This window comes from Cebidichthys violaceus, unplaced genomic scaffold (genome assembly GCF_023349555.1).
Source record: "Cebidichthys violaceus isolate CVI_PGR_0920_01 unplaced genomic scaffold, fCebVio1.0.p SCAF_40, whole genome shotgun sequence".
NCBI lineage: Eukaryota > Metazoa > Chordata > Actinopteri > Perciformes > Stichaeidae > Cebidichthys > Cebidichthys violaceus.
In genome coordinates this window covers 950888-971592 of record NW_027176595.1, presented here as the reverse complement: position 1 = coordinate 971592, position 20705 = coordinate 950888, and the positions used below count along the sequence as shown (strand labels likewise).

Sequence of the window (20705 nt, the reverse complement as noted above, 5' to 3'; positions counted from 1 at the left end):
ATGCTTGCTACTCTATGAAACCTATATCTATATGTCTGTAGAGTGTCCATCTTGAAGTGCTCCTATGGACAGATACACTCCTGAGGCTTTCTCCTTCAGAGTTCTCTTTGGTCTCTTTGTTGTCTCTGAGTATCGGTCCTCTCTTGGTACATTTGCTGCGAGGCCATATTCTTTCCATTTTGTAATGGTGGATTTTATGATCATGTGACATTTCGATTATGAGACTTCTGAGGGCAACAGATCCTATTTATGTTCATCACATGTTCAGCTCTAACCTGGTTAACATGGGCGCCAATATAAAAGGGTGATTACATTTCTTCTAAGCCACATTAAGCGTGATCCCATTCATTTCAATCATTTTTTATCAGACAACAATCAACCCACTTTTTATATATTAATCTGTTTTATTGTTGGCATGCTAACCTGCTAAAGGAACCGCTGATATGGACGGTCTTGTTTTTAAATACTAGTCATTTTTTCCTGCTCATCTCTCTCTCTCTCTCTGTTGAAGTCTCGTTGAGAGACTTTCATGAACAACAAGCAAACCTTTCTTTTTACCACTTGATTCACAGAGGTGTGTGTGTTGGTATAGTGTTTCTAGCAGCAGGTGTTGTCCTGGCCTGTGTTGCAGATTTGAGCTGCTGGTCCTCCACACTGGCTGCGAGGCGCTAGTCTGTTATGGCGACTCGTCGTGGGAAGGAACAGATTGTTCTCAGAGTACGAGGCTTTTTATTTGGGCACGGTGGACGGAAACCATCCCTCGGGACCGAGCGCTCTGTTGATCAAGTGTGATTTTTTTTTTTGCACACCGCTCACCCGTGGCTAATTAAAGAGTAATTATGAAGGAAGAAAGGGAGGATTATTCTGTACACCTGTGGATCATTCAGCAAGCTGTTCGAAGGAAAACACCCAGAAAAAAGGAGGAGATGGCACTTGATATTTCCTTAAGTTACTCAGCAGTGTTTGATCAGCCATTAATAGTTAATAATAAAACAGTAGCTGGAGGACAAAGGCATGTATATGTGTGTATTCAGCAGGGTGTGTTGGAACGAGAGGCCCGTCGGTCAAACGGTCGTGTTTTAATAAGTGAACGGGACAGTTAGCCCCGTCACGCTTCGTTGGTCCAGTGCCACTGGCTGTGTACTCGGGTGAGAAGGCCGCCAGTTTGCACCGCATGCAGGAACTGGAGTACAAAAAGAGCTTGTAGTAATTGCTAATGTGGATGTGCAATATGTGTGGCGTACATAAACACAAGATGTACCATCGACCGTTAAGGAGGCTGACCCTGCCGACGCTGCACCATGCTGTAAAGTCATTTGATCTTTACGGCTGAGCTAAGTGGGCAATTTAAGGGCCGCACTCCAGAGGACGGCGTGGTGAAGTCCGAACAGACTCACGGTCTGCACACTTTGTTTGCCGATGGATTAAATGCGAGGTTGATTGCTTAAGAAAGCTATTAATCCCATTAAATTGCGCCGTAAAGAGCAGAATAGGAGCGTACAGTTTGTTCTTACTCAAACAACAGAATTGTATTGGCCGCATGTCAAACTTGTACTTTGCAGAAGTTCCTTCCAGTAACTACAGGAGGGTTTCAGCCTAAATAAACTCAGCTTTGATGGACTGTTTCACTGTTTTTTTTTTTTGTGGGGGGGGTGAACAGTTACAGTACCATCACCTGACATTCATCACTGAGGCCTGGTTCTGCAGACGGCTCCTCTGACCCAGCGTGACACATCCATAATGGCCTCAACGAGGGAGCGATCTAACAGCGCATTTTTTTGGATGGATTCTTCCCCGTGGAGACATTTGAGTTACTTTTTTAAATTAAAAGGCCAGAATTTACAACCGCGGCTTCGCCAGGGATCGACTTTGGTCGGTTTTAACCGGGCGTGGAAACAAATTGGGTTTGTTTTCAGCCTTAAGTCAAGGAAAGGGACAGCTTGATGTTGCTTTGTCTGCTTTTGCCAGTGTTTGTCCAGAAAGAGGTCTGTGCAAAAGCTGAAACGTGGGGATAATAAATCCAGAGATCGTCTTAACTCGCTCTCATATTGCTCTTAATCTAGAATCTTGATCCTGTAAATTACAGACCCCTATTTATATGCACGTCAACAACAAGTACAGACCACAAAAGCCCACTAACACCGGCCCACTAATGTCTCTTGATCCATTCTTTTCATTCAGTGGCTTTGTGACTTCGAGAGCGCACATAAAGGTGGCTCTAATGAGTGTGTGAGTGTGTGTTCAAACCTCCTCCCTCTTAAGTTTGGCGACAGGTTTTCTGATATTGTCCTTTGGCTCTGGAACATCATGTCCTGGATAAAAGGTGTGGGGGGGGCAGGAGCATGTCGCCAGCAGTGTTGTTTTGAGTTAAAAGGCTCTACCTGTGTGTGTGTGTGTGTGTGTGTGTGTGTGTGTGTGTGTGTGTGTGTGTGTGTGTGTGTGTGTGGTTTATTCTAAATTAAGATATTAACCTTTAAGGCACACACACACACCAGTCGTTTAACACAGTTATCAAATGTTCTGGGCCTGAATCCTCATTCATATATCAACATAGAGTCTCCTCTTTCATTTTTCAGGGTCGACATGTATGTGACAAGACAACTCTGGCAGCTTCTCTTCCGTGTGGAGTTTAATAAGGATGGAAGAGGAGTCTTTGCTTGCATCAGGGGTCTGCAGCCATTAGAGAAGCTCAAGGCGGTGGGAGACACACGTACAAACGCACATTTAACCAGAACATCCCATGATGAAGCTAAAAACCTCGTGGACTGGATGTTCGAGGACTTTGTTATGCAAACTGTGGTATAAAGTGGGGAGAAAAGCAGCAGGGACTTATTTTTGGGTTTGAGTGAAATGTCAGGTAGCAGGTATCCTTTTTCACATGAATTCTCGGCTTTTGTTGTTTTCCATTCGCAATACATGTAATATTTAAGTCATTTTCTCTCAAGTAAAGCTTCACTTTGGAGCTGAATGTCATGTTTTTGGTACATGTACATGCTTGGACACTTTAAATTACCAAAAGTGTGTTTGGCACCCCCCCCCCCTCGACGCACTGTTCAGGGCACCACACTTGACTGCAATGTGCCCCACGGTGCCAGGTTCCCAAAAATAAAGCCGCAAGAGAACGTCTCACACACTCAAATGCCATTCCGGACGTTATGTGCCCCGCTGTGCTCATTACCGAGAGGTTATCAGTTCCCAAGCCTGTTTTCAGTTGTCCAAAGCATCAGGGAGACAGACACATTTATATGGATCTCTCAAAATGTAAGTTTTATTTTCAGAACTTCACATCAGGGTGAGTCCAAGATGAAAATGTACAATTATATTTATAGGCTGCATAGATTTATTTATTTTTGTAATAGGATACATTGGTTGGAGTGTGAAACCAGAGCTGTTGCTGCTCTTATTTTTCTTTTTTTTCCCAATTTTACATCTTAAACCATTACACAACATTACAGACGTTTACACAGACACCTTTGGCCCTCTGGTTATTCATATTGCTGCTTTAGTATGCATCGTGTGCTCTCTGCAGACGGCTGCCTTCCCGCTTCCAACTAACACTTTGACAGATTAGGATGTGACAAAACATGAACGTCCCAATGAACTCCTCTTCACGTTTACTAATGATGGGTAATCAACAGCTAAACCCTGTCCCCCTTTGTCGCGTTGATAATGGTGGCAGATTTACCTCTCTAAATTGGCACTCATTTTTGATTCACACACATTTAATTGTCTATTGACTGTTGTTGGCAGTTTTTGCTGTGGGCCTCCTGTCACTCGCTAGTGTTTTAAAACAAATCTTCTGGAAGCATTAATAAGGCAGGTGGTGACAGTTGTCAACCAAGTTTCAAACAAGAACCTTGTAAAAGAAACGTGAAATGTGCACACAAGGCTAAAGCTAACGCTTTATGTCCAACGCAAAGATTCTGCATCTTTACCAGCTGATGATCACAATTTAAAAGCTTATAGAAAAACATACTTGGACGAGGAACACAGAGGTTAGATTTAAGCTTTAATATTCGTTTCAAACTACTTGTTTCACTTTTACAAGAGAAAAGGATTGGAGTGCAAAGGTAAATAGCTAACTTAGCTAAAGTTGCTGATACGTAAACTTCACCAATCAAAGAAGAAGCAGAACAAACTGAGATATATCACGATAGCCTCTTGGCTCTTTAACAGTGGGCGTTCCGGTCCTGATCAGATATTCTTCTAATGTTACCTGCTGTAATGTCACATAATAATAATACAGTGAATGACCTTTGCCAAGTAGCCGTTGTCACTTTAGATAGTAAGCTAGCTAGCCTGGAATGCTAACATGTTATGGTAGAGCAGAAGAACACAGCTTAATCCGTTCTTTGCGCTTTTGCTCTTGCATTTTTGGAAAGGTGATTAAAAGATGCATCACCATCCAAACTATATGCTGAGTATCGCTCTCACTGAAGCCGCATGCACACGGGGCGAAATCCAAAGCTTTCTGTTCCAAGCTACGGTTGCTAAGTAATGATTGGACCATTGCTGTAGGAGAAAAGGGTTTAGCGAACTGACCTTTGTGAAAATTGCTTTATAAATCCTAGAATCAAATTTGGACCCCCAGTGTATGAGAACTAAGGCAGCTGCACGGCATACCAAGTGGTTCTCTCTCTGCCTTTTGATTAGCCCACCAGTCAAACAATAATGTCACATTTAATTATTATGATAAAGTTTAATAGAATTAACACTTTAATATTCTCTGTGCACCAGATCGAAAATTAAATTAAGTTCAGAGGTTCAGAAGCCAGTAAAATTTAGTCTTGCATGTAATGAAAGCAAGTTGGTTGAATCCACGTATTTAACCTTTTCTTTTTCACTTTCATCTCATGAAACACCATGACCAGCATATGCAAATTAGATCAGCATAGAATTAGCATAAAATAAGATGTGAGGAGGAAAGCCGGAGGTGGTGGAGATTGACCTTCCCCTGCTAGTTTGTGGTGTGAGCTTATCAGGTCCTCGAGAGAGAGAGAGAGAGAGAGAGAGAGAGAGAGAGAGAGAGAGAGAGAGAGAGAGAGAGCGAGAGAGAGAGAGAGAGAGAGAGAGATGGTGTGTATTTGTTGAATATTTTTAATTAAAGTCCTATTACAACATTCAGTTGAAATGGGACAACAAGTGTTTTTGTGCAGCATTATTTCATTATTTTGTGTATTATGTGTGACAGTAAGAGAGAGGATTTCTACTTTCTTATTTACATGTAAATAAATAAAGTCAGTGTACCCGCCACATGATCCTTAAATCTGCTGAGTCCCTTCAGGTCCTTTCACAATAAGTGAGCTCATACATCTTGTACACCTGTCGTGACATTCATGAATTCATAAACATGTGGTGTCAAGACTCAGTCACACACACACACACACACACACACACACACACACACACACACACACACACACACACACACACACACCTGCCACTCATTCTTGTTATTCCTATTATTTTTGTATATAGTATAGGTGGAGGTACTTGATATTCAGGAACCATGCATTGAATATGATCTCAGAGGGAAAAATATGCCTGTAGGGCTGGTTTGTTCCGTGTTATTCTTTTCACGAATGAAGTGGTCTTAACAGAGGGTTTTCTCAGATCCAGCCATCAGCAGTATGGATACCAGAAGACCCTACGGTGCTCCAAGACGACCCACAAAGAACCACCTGCTCTGTTGGTACTGTAGCAAAGGTCACCCTTGTATATAGCCCCCTCACTCTCCGGGTCACTACGGTATTCAGGGCCGTGCTTGAGCCCCAGGGCCCGGCGGTAACGATATAGAAACAGATAAATATGTATAAGCTGTATCCATTTGACCGACCCACAGACACAAGCAGCCCAGATTTGACTTGGTTTGCCTGATGGCCTGTACATGCCAGGAAGAATTAACATTTTTAAACATTACCTGCAAGCGATTCACACCTCTCCCCCCGTAGTGTATTCCCTCTCTTGTCTGCCCCTCGCTCCCGTTGCCTTTTTTTAGCGCCGTTCTTTCCTGACGTTTTCACGGCCGAGTTATAATGGCCAGGCTCGGTGTCCCCTGTGTGTGTGTTTGGTGTTTTTGTATTTCTCTCTTTGTTCACACACATGTAGCGGCGACGCTGCCAAGGCCAGCTCTCTCAAAGTTCTAAGTGTATGTACAGTGTGTGATTGTTGCTATAGACCCCATTTCTTCTCAGTGCGCTGTTGTCACTCGTCTGGTGATGGCACTGTGCTTATTCATTCCTGTGCTGTTAATTCCACCATGATCTCATGCTGTGGGTGACCGTGGCTAAGTGGAGAGCAGGGCCGCCTTTCAATCAGAGGGTCAGCGGATTGATCCCCGGCTCCTGCTCTATTGGTCTCATGTCAATGTGTCCTTGAGCAAGACACTTAACCCCAAAATGTCTCCCGTAGCTGCGTCTGTGGTGTGTAGATAGATACTGAATTGTAAGTCGCTTTGGATAAAAGCGTCTGCTAAATGACTGTAATGTAATGTAATGTAATGCTACACTTGGTACAGAAAGTGAGCCCAACCGAGGGTTGGTGGTCCTCCTTTCTCTTATTTCTGAGCACATACAGACTCAGACTAGGTCACCTGGTAGAGCCGGCGCCCCACGCACCGAAACTGAGTTCTTACCGTGCAGTCCGGCTTCAATCCGGCCTTTGCTGCAAGTTGTCCCCTCTCTCTCCCCCTTTCTATCTGTCCTTTCCAATTAAGGCAAAAAAAGAAAGAAACGCCAGCAGATAATCTTTAAAAAAAAACAGCAGAACAGCAGAATTGCATGACCTGAATGTTTTGTGTGAACCAGGCTCTAAACAGACAGCTGGTGCAGGGATTGGTTCACCCTGCTGCAGATCGACTGGTGACCGTGGCTAAGTGGAGAGCAGGGCCGCTTTTCAATCAGAATGTCGTCGGTTCAACCCCCGGCTACTGCTCTCATGTCAATGTGTCCTTGAGCAAGACACTTAACCCCAAAATGTCTCCCGTAACTGCGTCTACGGTGTGTAGATAGATACTGAATTGTAAGTCGCTTTGGATAAAAGCGTCTGCTAAATGACTGTAATGTATCAACCAATGTCATTCAGTCACAGCAAAACATCTTGTTGGACAAATCTACAGAAGTAGAAGAGCTGTCAGCGTGACAGATCAATGAGACATGAGATAACCGATGGCAGTTTTGTGATCTACATAATTTAATCATGAACAACTTATGCAACCTGCTACCTTAGGTACTGTTGAGTAATAAACCACATGGGGACCTGCTGACAATGACTTCAAAGATGTCTGTTTGTTTTCCATCTTCAAGCACATTGTGCCCCGTGCAAGATAAACATGTTCTCTCATCTACTGGTTTGAAGTCCTTTGGTTTGTGCCTCTCAACGCTCCTTCAAGGTGAACTCATTCTCCAAGCTCTTTACAATACAGCCAGGCAGCGACCAAGGTTACCTCAGCACCAGCTTGACTGGAATGGAGGAAGGCGCTGCCAACGCTCAACACACATTTTATCTTATCTTGTATTTTTTTTTTATTGTACAATGTTTTGAAACACAAATTTGTTAATTGAAGTCATTATTTAAACTCAACACATTTTATTTCATTATTCTTATTTTCATAATAACAAATGAGATCATTTTATATATTAGGATTGCTCAAACAAAAAAAAAGGTTTTAAGTTTTATTTGATATAGTGCTCCTAACCTGTTATGGTTATGTTATATGCTATACGAGACACAACAACTCTGTCCATTCTAAAACAACACTGTACAGCTGCTGTACTTTAAATGAACACAATACACAGGTACATACACAAACATCTCCTTTTATTTATTCAGCTCAAAGATTTTCTCACTGCTGTTTTATTATTTAAAGATATGTCCACCGTTTTTCCCCACAGCCGAAATGGGAATTCATTTTAACTTTAAAAAAAATGTATATCTTGACTATCTTACATAACCTTTTCATGCAATGCTGTCTGTGTGTGGACACCACATGAATGTGAGCAGTTCAGCACCCACCCCTACAATAGACCCGTCAGACCCGGAGGTTTCTCTCTGGTGGTTGCAGCTGTTGAGCTCGTTAAATTAAAAGAGAGACAGGAGCTAAAAAGTTAGCTGGTGGTGACAACATCATCAAATACAACTTTCATAATAATATAAATACAGTAGTTCACAAGTTGTTGGTTGATATAGCATATATTATTTTACATTAATATTTTATATATTTGTTTAATACACTGAAGACTTTGTGGTTCCACACAGACGTCTCCATTGTTAGTACACAGAGCTGATTTTGTTGAATCAGCAGACATCGTCCTCCTCAGCAGTCAGTGAGTTAAACTGTGACCTTTCGCCTGATTTCCCAGGGTAGGTCCTAATGTTACTGGGCTGTCAGCTGCAGACTGCACACACACACACACAGACACACACACACACACAGACATACACACACGGGAACACACACACACACACTCCATCTCTAACTTGACATACACACAAACACTGCCCTCTGCCTCTGAGGCGGAAGTGTAAAAACTCTTGAGTGTCATGCAGCTCATGAAGAAGGCGCAGTTGGTTGGTTTCTGTTTGACTGTGTAATGCAGCGAGATAATGGGTAGTAATGTGATCAGCCATGTCTACCAATGGGACGACCAGAGGACCCGGAACACCCGGGCTGGTTTCCCTCTGGTAGTGTTACTCTGGGTGAAGCAGTAGTTTAATCTTTATTCAGAGAAAGATTCCAAAAAAAAAGGCTGAGCGCCGTTTGGCAGTTGTTGCTGTTTTAATAAAATGCATCGTTATAAGGAGGACAAAAGTGTTCCAATAGTTCTATTATAGTCCTGCTCAACAAACAGACAAACTTAATTAAATGTAAACAGACTTCTTGTCTATTTTTTAATGCACCTGTCATGACGTGCTCATGAAGCTCATTTTTTAAAATTCTTTTATTGAACAACATTGACATGACGTTCAGTGGGTCATGGACATTTTAACACGGTTCCACTGTGTAAAAAAGTTAATGACAATCAAATTAAATATGAAAAGCAAATAAACTAAATTAAATATAAATAAACAACATAGTTACTCATGATAAATAATATAGTAGGTTAATAAGGGGCCACAGAAAATAACACAATTCCCTTTTTCTCTTTGTCATTAGGATTAATGTATCTGTGTACAAATTGAATTCAACTAGAATAATATTAAAGTTTTGGGAAGGACTTAGAAAATCAGGTTTTATTGGCCAACTGCAATTATAAGATATCTTTATTCACATTCAGTCGTAATATCTTTAGGCATAATTGTTCTAGAATATCTATTCTAACAGTCCATGAAGACATTTGATTAAAGGTTGCTCTTTGATCCCTGATATGTTTTCACAAACATGTGGTGTTTTTTGCATCCTTGAATATGAAGTTCCACCTCAGGAAACGTTGAGATGAAATGAAGATTACATTAATTTTCATAGACGTAGAATTGTTTGTTTGGTTCCTCATTAGCTGTTACCATGGCAACACAGCCCCACGCTTCCTCAAGTTTTTTTTTTACCAAAAATATATAAGCATACTACAAACGGCATATTGTTTGCACCTCCACTACATACAGTTAGAGATATTATACAGTTATTTTACCATTTCACCCAACATAATACAAACATATCAAAGTCAAATTGACACTAAAATATGAAAAAAAAAAAAAAAGCTCAATGAATTTGGAACACCAATACTGCAAAGAAAGTCAGAAAAATATTATACATACACATGTATTCCTTTACACATATATACGTTTTCAACTGTCCTATTGTGCCTTATTAGAGAAATACGTTGGAAATGTAGCAAAGTCATAGATTTATTGTTCTGTATTGTTTGTAGACAATTATTCTAATTTAGTTAAATCTTCAGATGACGCCTTCCTTATTTCTTTTGCCACATCTTCCACATCGCTGCAGACCGTGTGAGTGTTTACAGTAAGTGTTGTGGATGTACTGTATGTGGTGACGGTGCTCAGTAGCCACAGATGGAAGAATGCAGAGGATCAGAGCGGAGAGGAGGAGCCTGAACAACCACAGTTACATAAAATAATTGGAGGGTTATATAACTGTTGAACGTTTGACGGTAGATGGTTTTGATGGCGCTCCTGCTGCTCTTTTGCTGTCAATTAGTTTACTGATTGCAGGTTATTTCATTTTCCCACATACACTTATGTCACTGTGACTCACAGAATACCGCCTATTATGGTTGTCAAATGTATTTCAGGTAGAAGCTGAAGTGAAACGATGAATTATTTTTTTATTTTTCGTTGAATGGGGATCCATCAAAGGAGTACGTTCATGAACAAGCACAACAGGGAGTGAAGAGTAAAAGAGGTAATGGGAATACAGTTGACATAACTGACCTGAAACTTGATGAATGCTGTTTAATAATGATGTGAACCTTGACCATTACAAGACATTATTCCAATAACATTTGATTGAATTCAATGGAATTGATTGACTCGGTAAATAATATAAGTTATTGGATATATCCCACTCATTACATACTCTCTGACTTAATACTACTACTCTGAAAAACATATGGAGACATAAGGAAACATTTACATTTACAAAAGATAAATCTTTTCCACCTCTGAAAATTGTTATGCTAGCTTGCTATGCTGCAATGACTTCCTGTTTGCTTTTAACTGGGTGCCATTACAAATGTTTCCTAGCAACCTTTTTACAAATCTTAATGCGCTAGAGACATATCTTAGAGTTGTAATGTTGCAACCCAATTTTCTTTAGCTTGTTGAATTTAGCTAGCCATCATTACTGCTATTGTGTACACCTGTGTTAAAATGTCTACCATACAAAGGGCTTGTTGCAGACAGGACAGGTCAGTATGAAAAGCTATATGAAAATAATCAAAGTTGAGCAAAACTGTTGAGCTTATCCTGGGGCTTTGTGAATCTGTTTCATAGAGACAGATAGGGTTTAATTTTCTTAATCTAATCGTCAAGGTTCACATCATTATTAAACATCATTCAAAAGGAGAGAGATTGAAGGGAAATTACAGGAAGAACTGTTATCTCACGCTCGGGGAATAAACACAAATAGTCCAAAAATCCAATTTGTTCTGCTTTCTGCGTGAACAGCATTTAATGAGAGTCGCTTAATGTGTCGAGAGCCAAGGCAACCATAAGTATTCATTCTGTTGAAAATGAGCAACACATTTTACTGCAAATGTCAAGAGGAGGTTTTAATATTTTATAATGTGCGTATGTGAGGACATAGCATGCAGCTGATTAACTGTCAGTGACAGACGTCTGCAGCGGAGATACAGAACTGTAACAAAAGCGACAGTCACGTGTCTCCGTCTGTAAAAGTACATCTGTGCTTCTTCTCACTCCACTCTGGGATGCATGACCTAATTGGTCTGTTAAAGGTTGGAAGAAGAAGAAATTACAACTTTCCTGGAACTTTATTTATATATTAACGCACTTCTCCACTTATGAATGTGGAGAAGTGCGTTATTCTGAGAAACCATTTCCACTCATGATGAAAAGGGTAAGTAGTAGCTGCTGTGAACTCAGTTCTGGGTATATATATATATATATATATATATATATATATATATATATATGTGGGAGGTGAAAGCTGAATAATATGCTGCGCATAAGTACAGATGTGGTCTTCAGCTTCTGAGGATCTGAGAGGTTTGTGATGATGGCTCCTCTCTCTTTGTGGAATGACTCTCACCACAAATATATATTGTGAGCTCGTTGTATTCTTATTTCTTTTTTTTCTCCTCATCGGTACAGAACATGATCTGCAGGATTTACGGCATTGTGTGCTTGTCAAGGTCTGCGCGGATGCCTTTTAAACAGGAGGCGTTTCACCTGGCTGACTTGTCAGTCACGCATTAAGGAAACTGGCCAGGTATTTGTGTGTGGAGGGAGTGTTCTTGTATACCTTTCACAAGTTTGAATTGTTCAGCTGAACTGTTTCCTCTTCAGAGGGTGAACGTTGACAGACGGATCACACAAGTCTTGTTCCAGAGAAGGCTTTTCTTTCAGATTTTTCATTTCCTGATGAACTCTGTATACACTGTGCTCTTACACACTGTACTTGCTGTCCATAATAACAGAGAACATCTCACTTGAGTGACGGGTTATGAGGAGACAGTGGTACCTAATTATAGTGATCCAACAGTTGCCTCGCATTTCATGGTGACTAGCAACAGGTTACCAATAATCCACTTCTTACCTTCGAGACTGTGCTATGCTCTATCAGTTATTTATTTCATCATGAGTAGCACCTCTGACACATCCACCTAACGAGAGAAAACATGCCTCAGAGCCCGCTGCTCACCGTTTCACAACGGTTCGTGGAAACCGTAGCGAAACAATGCGCCCCGTCTTCCGCTTCACTCGTCTGCTCTGCATGGCCTCCCTCCCTCGTTCACCTCCTCACCTGCAATCACCCAGCTGCTCCCCATTCCCTCTCATTAGACCCTGCTGTTTAACTCCAGCCCAGGTTCTTTGTTCTTTTGTCGTGTTTCAATGCAGCTACCTGTCTGCCTGTCACCCGCCTGCCGGACCTGCTGCCATTTGTAAGCTTTTCTGTATAAATCATTGAACTGCACCAGTCTGAATGATGATTGATTTCCTGCTAACGCTGTATTATCATTCTTCATTCCATTGGCTCCTGCTGTCCGCTCTCCTTTCTGTGACACGACATGTGTAATGAAATAAGAATCAAACAAAAGACATCACTGATGTCAATGATTAGCTGAATTGCTTTGGAGATGAATATAGTCCCTATAGTCCCACATAGTGCTCTGTTTGAAACCACAATCCCTTTATTAACCACAAATAAAAGCAAATGTCAAATAAATTATACCCAGACATGCATGAGTTTGACCTCTTACTGGATGGGGAATCGGATTACTCCTCGAACCGGAGTGTCCTTCAAAGCCAAGCATATCTGATTGCTGGGCTCAATTTTCTGCACCAAAAGAATAAAAACCAGCAAATTTGAGACAAAGCCGACATATTGTCTTTATGAGAAGCTTCAGCAGCTTAAGTTCACCATGGCAACAGTGTTTTAGTCTCAACTCAATCCTGTTGTCTTTGCAGACCCAAAGGTTGAGGTCCAGCTTAGCCTGCAAGCATCTGGAGTAGATCTGATTTGACAGATGTTCTTTTCTTCTGTACGATAATATACATTGTGTGCTTACGTTTGTGGTTTATAGTGTTTTCCACACACCTACACATGGGTCTTGTAGGATTATTTAACAGCATATTTTTAATATTTCTGACACAACACGAGATAAACAACGTTCTTCACTTGAAAAAAAGACAAACAGTTATTTGTATTGATTCGATTTTTTAACATAACTGGATGAATATTTTTTGTTCCCATTATGAAATACCCTATTACGACCGTGGCTAAGTGGAGAGCAGGGCCGTCCTTCAATCAGGGGATCGGCGGTTCGATTGCCGGCTCCGCTAGTTGAATGTCGGTGTGTCCTTGAGCAAGACACTTAACCCCAATATTGCTCCCGTAGCTGTGCCAACGGTGTGATAGATAGAATCTGAATTGTAAGTTGCTTTGGATAAAAGTGTCTGCTAAATGACTGTAATGTAAAAAATGCAATGTACTAGCCACTGCTTTTTATAATACGTTCTACAATACAGCATGTGAATCAACATTTATAAGATGCACATATTCAGTTTCCTGCAAGGCAAGGCAAGTTTATTTGTTTAGCACATTTCAACAACAACGTATTTTAAAGTGCTTCACATAAAACCATTAAAAGCATCAAAACATAATGCAAAAGAAAAGGAGATTTAAAACACTAAAAAGCAGCGTAAGAAATAAAATGCAGTAGTAATATGCAGAAATGCAGGAAATTGATTAATATCCTTGAATCTGGTTCAATTAAAGGCAGCAGCAAAAGTCTTCAGTCTGGATTTAAATGAGCTGAGGGTCTCTGCAGACCTGCAGCTTTCTGGGGTCGGGATGGTTGATAAGGTAGCAGCAGATCACAGATGTATTCTGGCCCTAAACCATTCAGTGCTTTATAAACCAACAGCAGGATTTTAAAGTCAGTTCTTTGTTGGACAGGAAGCCAGTGCAAAGACCTCAGAACTGGAGTGATGTGATCCACTTTCTTGGTCTTAGTGAGGACTCGAGCTGCAGCGTTCTGAATTCTTTCTGATTGACTTTTTACAGAGACCTGTGAACACACCGTTACAGTAGTCCAGTCTACTGAAGATAAATGCATGGACAAGTTTTTCCAAGTCCTGTTGAGACATACGTCCTCTAATCCTTGATATATTCTTCAGGCTGATTTTGTGATTGTCTTGATGTGGCTGTTCAGGTTGAGCTCTGAATCCATAACTACACCTAGGTTTCTGGCTTTGTTTGTGGTTTTTAACATCAGTGATTGAAGCTGAGCGCTGACTTTCAATCGTTCATCCTTGGTACCAAAAACAATGACTTCTGTTTTATCTTTGTTTAATTGAAGAAAATTCTGGCACATCCAGTTGTTGATTTGTTCAATGCATTTAGCTGGCCCTTGTATGGGATTATAGTCCCCTGGTGATATAGTTATGTAGATTTGTGTGTCGTCTGCATAATTATGATAACACACTTTGTTGTTTTCCATAATCTGAGCTAGTGGAAGCATGCAGATGTTGAACAGAAGAGGCCCCAGTATTGAACCTTGGGGAACACCACATGTCATTTTAGTCAGCTCTGATGTGTAATGAGCTACAGACACAAAGTATTCTCTGTCCTTCAAGTAGGATTCAAACCAGTTAAGAGAGATAGACGAGAAGATTGATACCACTGTATCAATACCACTGTATCAATCTGCAAACTGAATATGCAAACAGTATTTCCCAAAATGTCAAAGTATTCCTTTAAGGCTTGATAATGATGCTCATACTAATTTCCACATGTAGTGTGTAGTATTGTATTATTCTATTGATATTAATAATGAATGATTATAGGTAATAGATTTTGTTCTCTGAGTGTACTGGATAAAGCACTACTGATCTGCAATTAATCCAATATTGTTGGATTGTCTCCTCTGTGTTCTGTCCTCAGTAATGATGTGCAGTGTGTATCTGCTCTCCACAAGGTCTCCTGAGGTCATGTTATCTTATCTGCCTCTCCCGCTCCAGTAGCTTGGTTTACCAACTCAAAGCCCCTGGTGATGGATGTCTTTTGTCTTTGACTCTGCGGAGCAGCAGAAGGTTAGAGAGGATTTGCTTCTAGTTCACTGATGTATCACTTACATCACTTTCTTCACTCTGAGCCTTGAAGTTAATTTTAAAGTTTCTCTTAGTGGCTTTGCTCCTGTTTATGTAGCGGTGTCTACTGTGATGAAAGCCACACATGAGAGAAAGTAATTGCGCAACACGATACCTGCACATGTCCTCGCTTGCACTCTTGGTTACGTACTGTTTATATTTATGGCAATCTTATCTCAGTGGCTCATTTAAATCCACTTGCAGAATTAATGATGTTTTGCCACTAATGCAAGAGACTCCATTGGGTCTTTTGAGTTTATTTCAGTATCACAAAAGAAGAAATGCATACAAATACAAATGCAAAGAAAAGTTGGCTTTCCACTATCCACCCGAGCAAAACCTGTGTGTCATTCCAACGTTGCGTCACAGAGCAAATTGTCCACAGACTCAAACTGAAATACAAAAGCATATTCAACAGGTTGTGAAACTTTGTTAAAAAACACAAAATAGTTCAACAAAGGACACCAAACTAAAACACAACTGTTGTACGAGGCCACTACCTACAGTATACAGATGTCTAAACTCACATAACCAAATAACCTTTCCACAGACATAGTCACACCACAGATGAGCAAACGCATTTAGTTGGAACAGAAACTTAGCTTTGAGGAACACCATATACAAATCCTAAAAAAAGAGAGGATGTACGATTTGAATGAGGTGTGAAAGAAGCAAAGCTCTCTTTGTCTGTAGGTTAGGGTTTAAATGATATTCTCACAAAACATACCTAGATGAAATTCATTACATTTTACACTTTTTGTGTAGCATAACTACAAAGCAGATTTTAAAAAAGAATCCTCAATACACAATATCCACTACATTGTATTTTGGTTTATTTGCACTATCAATAACTGTGTTTCAGCTCAGTGTCTACTTAAGCCACGAATGTGAATGGAAAACACATCTTAAAAACAACCAAAGGAAATAGTTAACGGTTCTTTAATGAAGGGATTTCACAGCATACATTCCTTTATGTGTCCCTAATCTATTCAATTTAATATCATATCATTTGTATTGCTCTTCAGCGAAACTATTCAAAGAAATACTGTCTTCTTAAAGGATTTTTGCTGGGTGAATTTGATCTGCTTTAGTTTTTATGTATTTGTAATAAATTCTTAAACTCTTGTTTAAAATAAACAAGAGGTGCATAAAGGCAGTAATTCAGCTGTCCTTATTTTTACTACATGGGAAGACTGCCTCCTTCTGGCCATCAGGATGAAGTGAAAGTTTGATAAAGTCATTTCCTACAACTACCAGTAAAACAAAAACAGATTCTGGCATTTAAAGACACAAATGCTGTATCTGTAACAGTAAAAGTCTATTTTTAGGCACATTGTTTCATCAGTCGAAGTCCTCTGTCCTCTCAGAGTCATTCGTCTTGAGTGCCAACAGAGAACCAGTGAGCTTAGACAAGCAAACTCTCCCTAATCAAGCAGGAGGGGAAGTCCAAATACGCTTTTAGATTTTTACTCAAACCAAACACTGAATCAGCTGACTTCCTCATCTCCAGTTAAAGATTTATCAATCAGTGAAATATTAAGGTTTGGTAACACTTTGACTCCCATGTATAGAATGCATTATAAACATACGTATAGTGTGTTATAATCAGTTCATGGCACGAAATCATTTGAATCATAAGCACTTAGAAATAATCATAATGCTTTATAACAATAATCATAACACATTATTTAGCATTTTATAATGTGTTATAGGGTATCATGATTAGTGGTCACTCACTGGCATTGTGTATTCAAATTCCCATAGTTGTAAAAAAAAGAAATCTTTTCATAATAAATCATAATGAGCTGTAAGTGGTCATTGTTTTCTATAAGTAAAGTAAAACATAATCGTACAATGTCTTTAGTCTAATATTTATTCCACTTTACTTAAAGAAAACATTGACTTAAAGAAAACATTGACTATTAGAGTAACTTTGAATCACATTGAAATACATTATAACAGTGATTAAAATGCATTATAAAAAGACTTTAATATATTACAACTGTGAGAATTATAATGCACTCTCACCCTTGCAGAGTGACCAACAGTTATGAAGTATTATGATGTTTGATCTTACAATCATTCAAATGTTCCATAATGTGTTATAGTTACAAAGCATTATGAACATTAATGAGTTTATTTATACGATGCTGTAAGCTGTTTATAACGCATTATAAGTATGTTGATAATGCATGATTGACATGGGAGTCATAACAAGTGTTGCTTATGGTTTTTTAGGGAATGAAAGAAACCTACAAACTCTCATCTTCCCAGAGAAGATAGCTGCCCGTTATGCTCTCAATTATTAGATAACATGTTGAAAACAAATGCTATGCCCACTCAATGGCAGCACTCAGCAATAGTTACAAACAGAACTACAAGAAGTCTACCAGACATTTCCCTTTTTAGTGGCATGTCTCAATCTTTGCCTCCTCTCATTTCTGTTTTTGCGAACACTGTTTGTTTTCTTCAAATCATAAATGTCATGATTCCCACCATTATACAGATCCACTGCAGCTTGACCGTACATCCTGATGACCTGATCGCAACCTGTTTCTCAACCAAAGGTAGCAGTTGACGGAACCACTTCCCTGTGGAGGGTATCCACAGTGAGCATTCATACGACTGATTCCGGTTTCCTCCCTTTACACTAATTGTACTGGAGACATTGAACCGTCCATGAGGGTCCTTCTCTGCCTGTGTGCTGGCCGAGTGCGTGAAGTTAACATCTCCCTGGGACCAGTGGACGGTGCCAATGGGGTAAAAGCCATCGAACCAGCACTCAGCATGAGACTCATTGATGTAGGAGGCACTTCTTCCAATGCAGTCTGTAATGATCAAGGACTTTTAGACAGATGAAAGAAGACAGCGAGAAAAATATGTTTAAAAAAGGAAAAAGTTGTAGCTCACCTTGTACTTTAACATTAGTTGTGCTAGACTTTGCTCCGCTAGTGGAATGTAGTTTACAGATGTAGTTCCCCTGGTCGACCGGCATCACGTTGACGAGAGACAGAGTGAGTCTGTAGGTGAGAGACTGGGCCGTGCTTTCACACACAACCTCAGATCCGTTGTCTCCATATTGACAGACACTTTTATCCTTAGCCAGCCAGGAAAATGACATAATACGTCCCGATGAGGTGGCATCACATGTCAGATTCACATTGTTTCCACACTGCGCAACCACCTGGGACATGGTCTGCAGCGTCACACCTTGACTGGCTGAATTATCAGAGAAAGGGATGATTAAAGTTTAAACAAAACACCGTCTGATCAATGATTTCCTGCTAACATTGTCATTTATCATTCCATTGTCAATATTGTTTTGAAGTAAGTATATGAGGGTTCAAATTATGGTAATTACTTTGTGAAAGTAGTCTTTAGTCTCTTGGTTTCCTTTCATTTAGATCTGGGGCAGCTGTTAGTATGCGGTTATGACTATCTTAAGGAATAGTAAGACATTTTGGGATATATTACTTATAGCACTAACTGTGTTTCTTGTTTCTGTACTTTGGCTCTGAGTTATGCTCTGCTTCATGCTCTTAGATGCTTGTTTGGAAAAGGAAATGTACTTATGACTTCTGGTGACTATAGTCGCTTTGGATAAAAGCGTCTGCTAAATGACTGTAATGTAATGTAATGTAATGTAATGTAATATACACATAATCACTTTATGGCCAAAAGCAAGATAAGAAGATTGATACCACTCTCAGTTTTGAATGATGAATATGTAGCTACAGCAAGTTAGCTTAGCTTAGCACGAAGACTGGAAACGGGGGGGAAACAGCTAGCCTGATTCTGTCCAGACATAACAAAAACAATCCACCTACCAGCACCTCTAAAACTCACTCAGGGTTATATGTTGGACTGTTATCAGGAAGAACCATGCTAGTTGTTTACATCCTATGCTTACAACCATAAAAGTATTATTGATCTTCTCATCTAACGCTCAGTTAGTAAAAACAGCAAGAAAGCCAAGTACTCTATTTCCCAAAATGTTAAATTATTCCTTCAAGTCCAAACTGGGGTTCAGGACAGGAGGTTTCCCAGAAATCAAGGTTAGACTGTAACAGCTTGAGGTCTCCTGTTTGAACTGTTCTCTTAAACTGGTCTTTTTCCTTAAATCCTAAAACAGTGTTCAACCATCCCACAATCATGCACATATTCAGTAAAACGCCCTGCCTAAGCTGTACACATTTCAATCACTTTTACAAGAAAAGATGTTCTGATAAACGTGTCTTTTTATGCACAAAACAAAAACCTCACCAGCAATGCTGACTGCTGAAGCCAACCAGAGGATGGAAACCCGGCCCAAAACATGCCGAGTCATCACATCAGAGGAGAAACTCATCTCTTTCATCTGCATTGAGATCAATATTGCATTAGATGAAGCAGATGCAAGCTAAACACGGACAACTGACTGTAGTAAAGGGCTGTGTGTACTCACCATGCAGAGGAGCTACTGTGTGGAAGGAGGCTCCCTGAGTCCACCTGAAGGTAAACTCTGTCATGTGGTGTCAGCTCCTAACGTGAGCAGACATGCCCTGGAATGAATGGCTGAGGAGAAACAAGAGCAAAAGTGAAACTTTTCTGCCTGCTTCAAAATACCCCTCTTTAAAAGAAACCATATTTTTAAACTCACAGTCCACCACATTGGCCTTTCCTGGTTTATTAATATAGATTTTTTTTTTTCTCAACAACATTTTTATTTTATTGTTTTTAGCCCTAAAAGGTCATAGAACATTTATTCTAGCAAATATGTATGTATTATGAAATGTTGGTCAGTTAGAGATGTTTAGCAGTTTTCTTCCCCTTTACTCCAGAGAGAAGTCACTTATTTATTCATCATGTAAACAATTCTGTGAATTCCTTAAGATCAAAGGCTATTTGAATATACTTCAGGGGTTTTCTATCAGTGTTGCTGTTTGCATGATAATTTGACCCGGACAAAGGTCTGCTGAGACCCTCAGCTCCTTTAAATCAAGACTGAAGACTTTTCTGTTTGCTGCTGCCTTTGATTGAACCAGATTCAAGGATATTAATCCATTTCTGCATTTTACTACTGTATTTTATTTTTCTTACACTGCTTTTTAGTGTTTTAATGACTTTTTTTAATGTTTCAATGAATGTTCTTAATTGTTTTTAAATCTCCTTTTCTTTTGCCTAATGTTTTGATGCTTTTAATGGTTTTATGTGAAACACTTTGAATTATCTTGTTGTTGAAATGTGCTATACAAATAAACTTGCCTTGCCTTGACAATGTGCAGTGTGAGCCATCTGATAGTTGGAGTTTCCACTTGTTGATTATGGTGTTTAAGTTGCATTAAGTCATGGTTGATCATTCAAATTTGCCAACAAACACCAGAAAAAAGGTTTTAATTTGGGCTTCTTAACTTCTGTATTGAAAATACTTCAAT

General features: G+C 39.8%; 1 long non-coding RNA gene across 1 annotated transcript; it reads right to left on the bottom strand.

Annotated features, from left to right (window-relative positions):
• Positions 1-15532: 15532 nt before the first annotated feature.
• Positions 15533-19820, bottom strand: LOC137885665 (uncharacterized). Its single transcript, XR_011104843.1, has 4 exons — positions 19736-19820; positions 19555-19648; positions 18202-18510; positions 15533-18119 (listed from the first exon to the last, which is right to left on the bottom strand). It is a non-coding gene; the product is annotated as an uncharacterized lncRNA (long non-coding RNA).
• Positions 19821-20705: the final 885 nt, after the last annotated feature.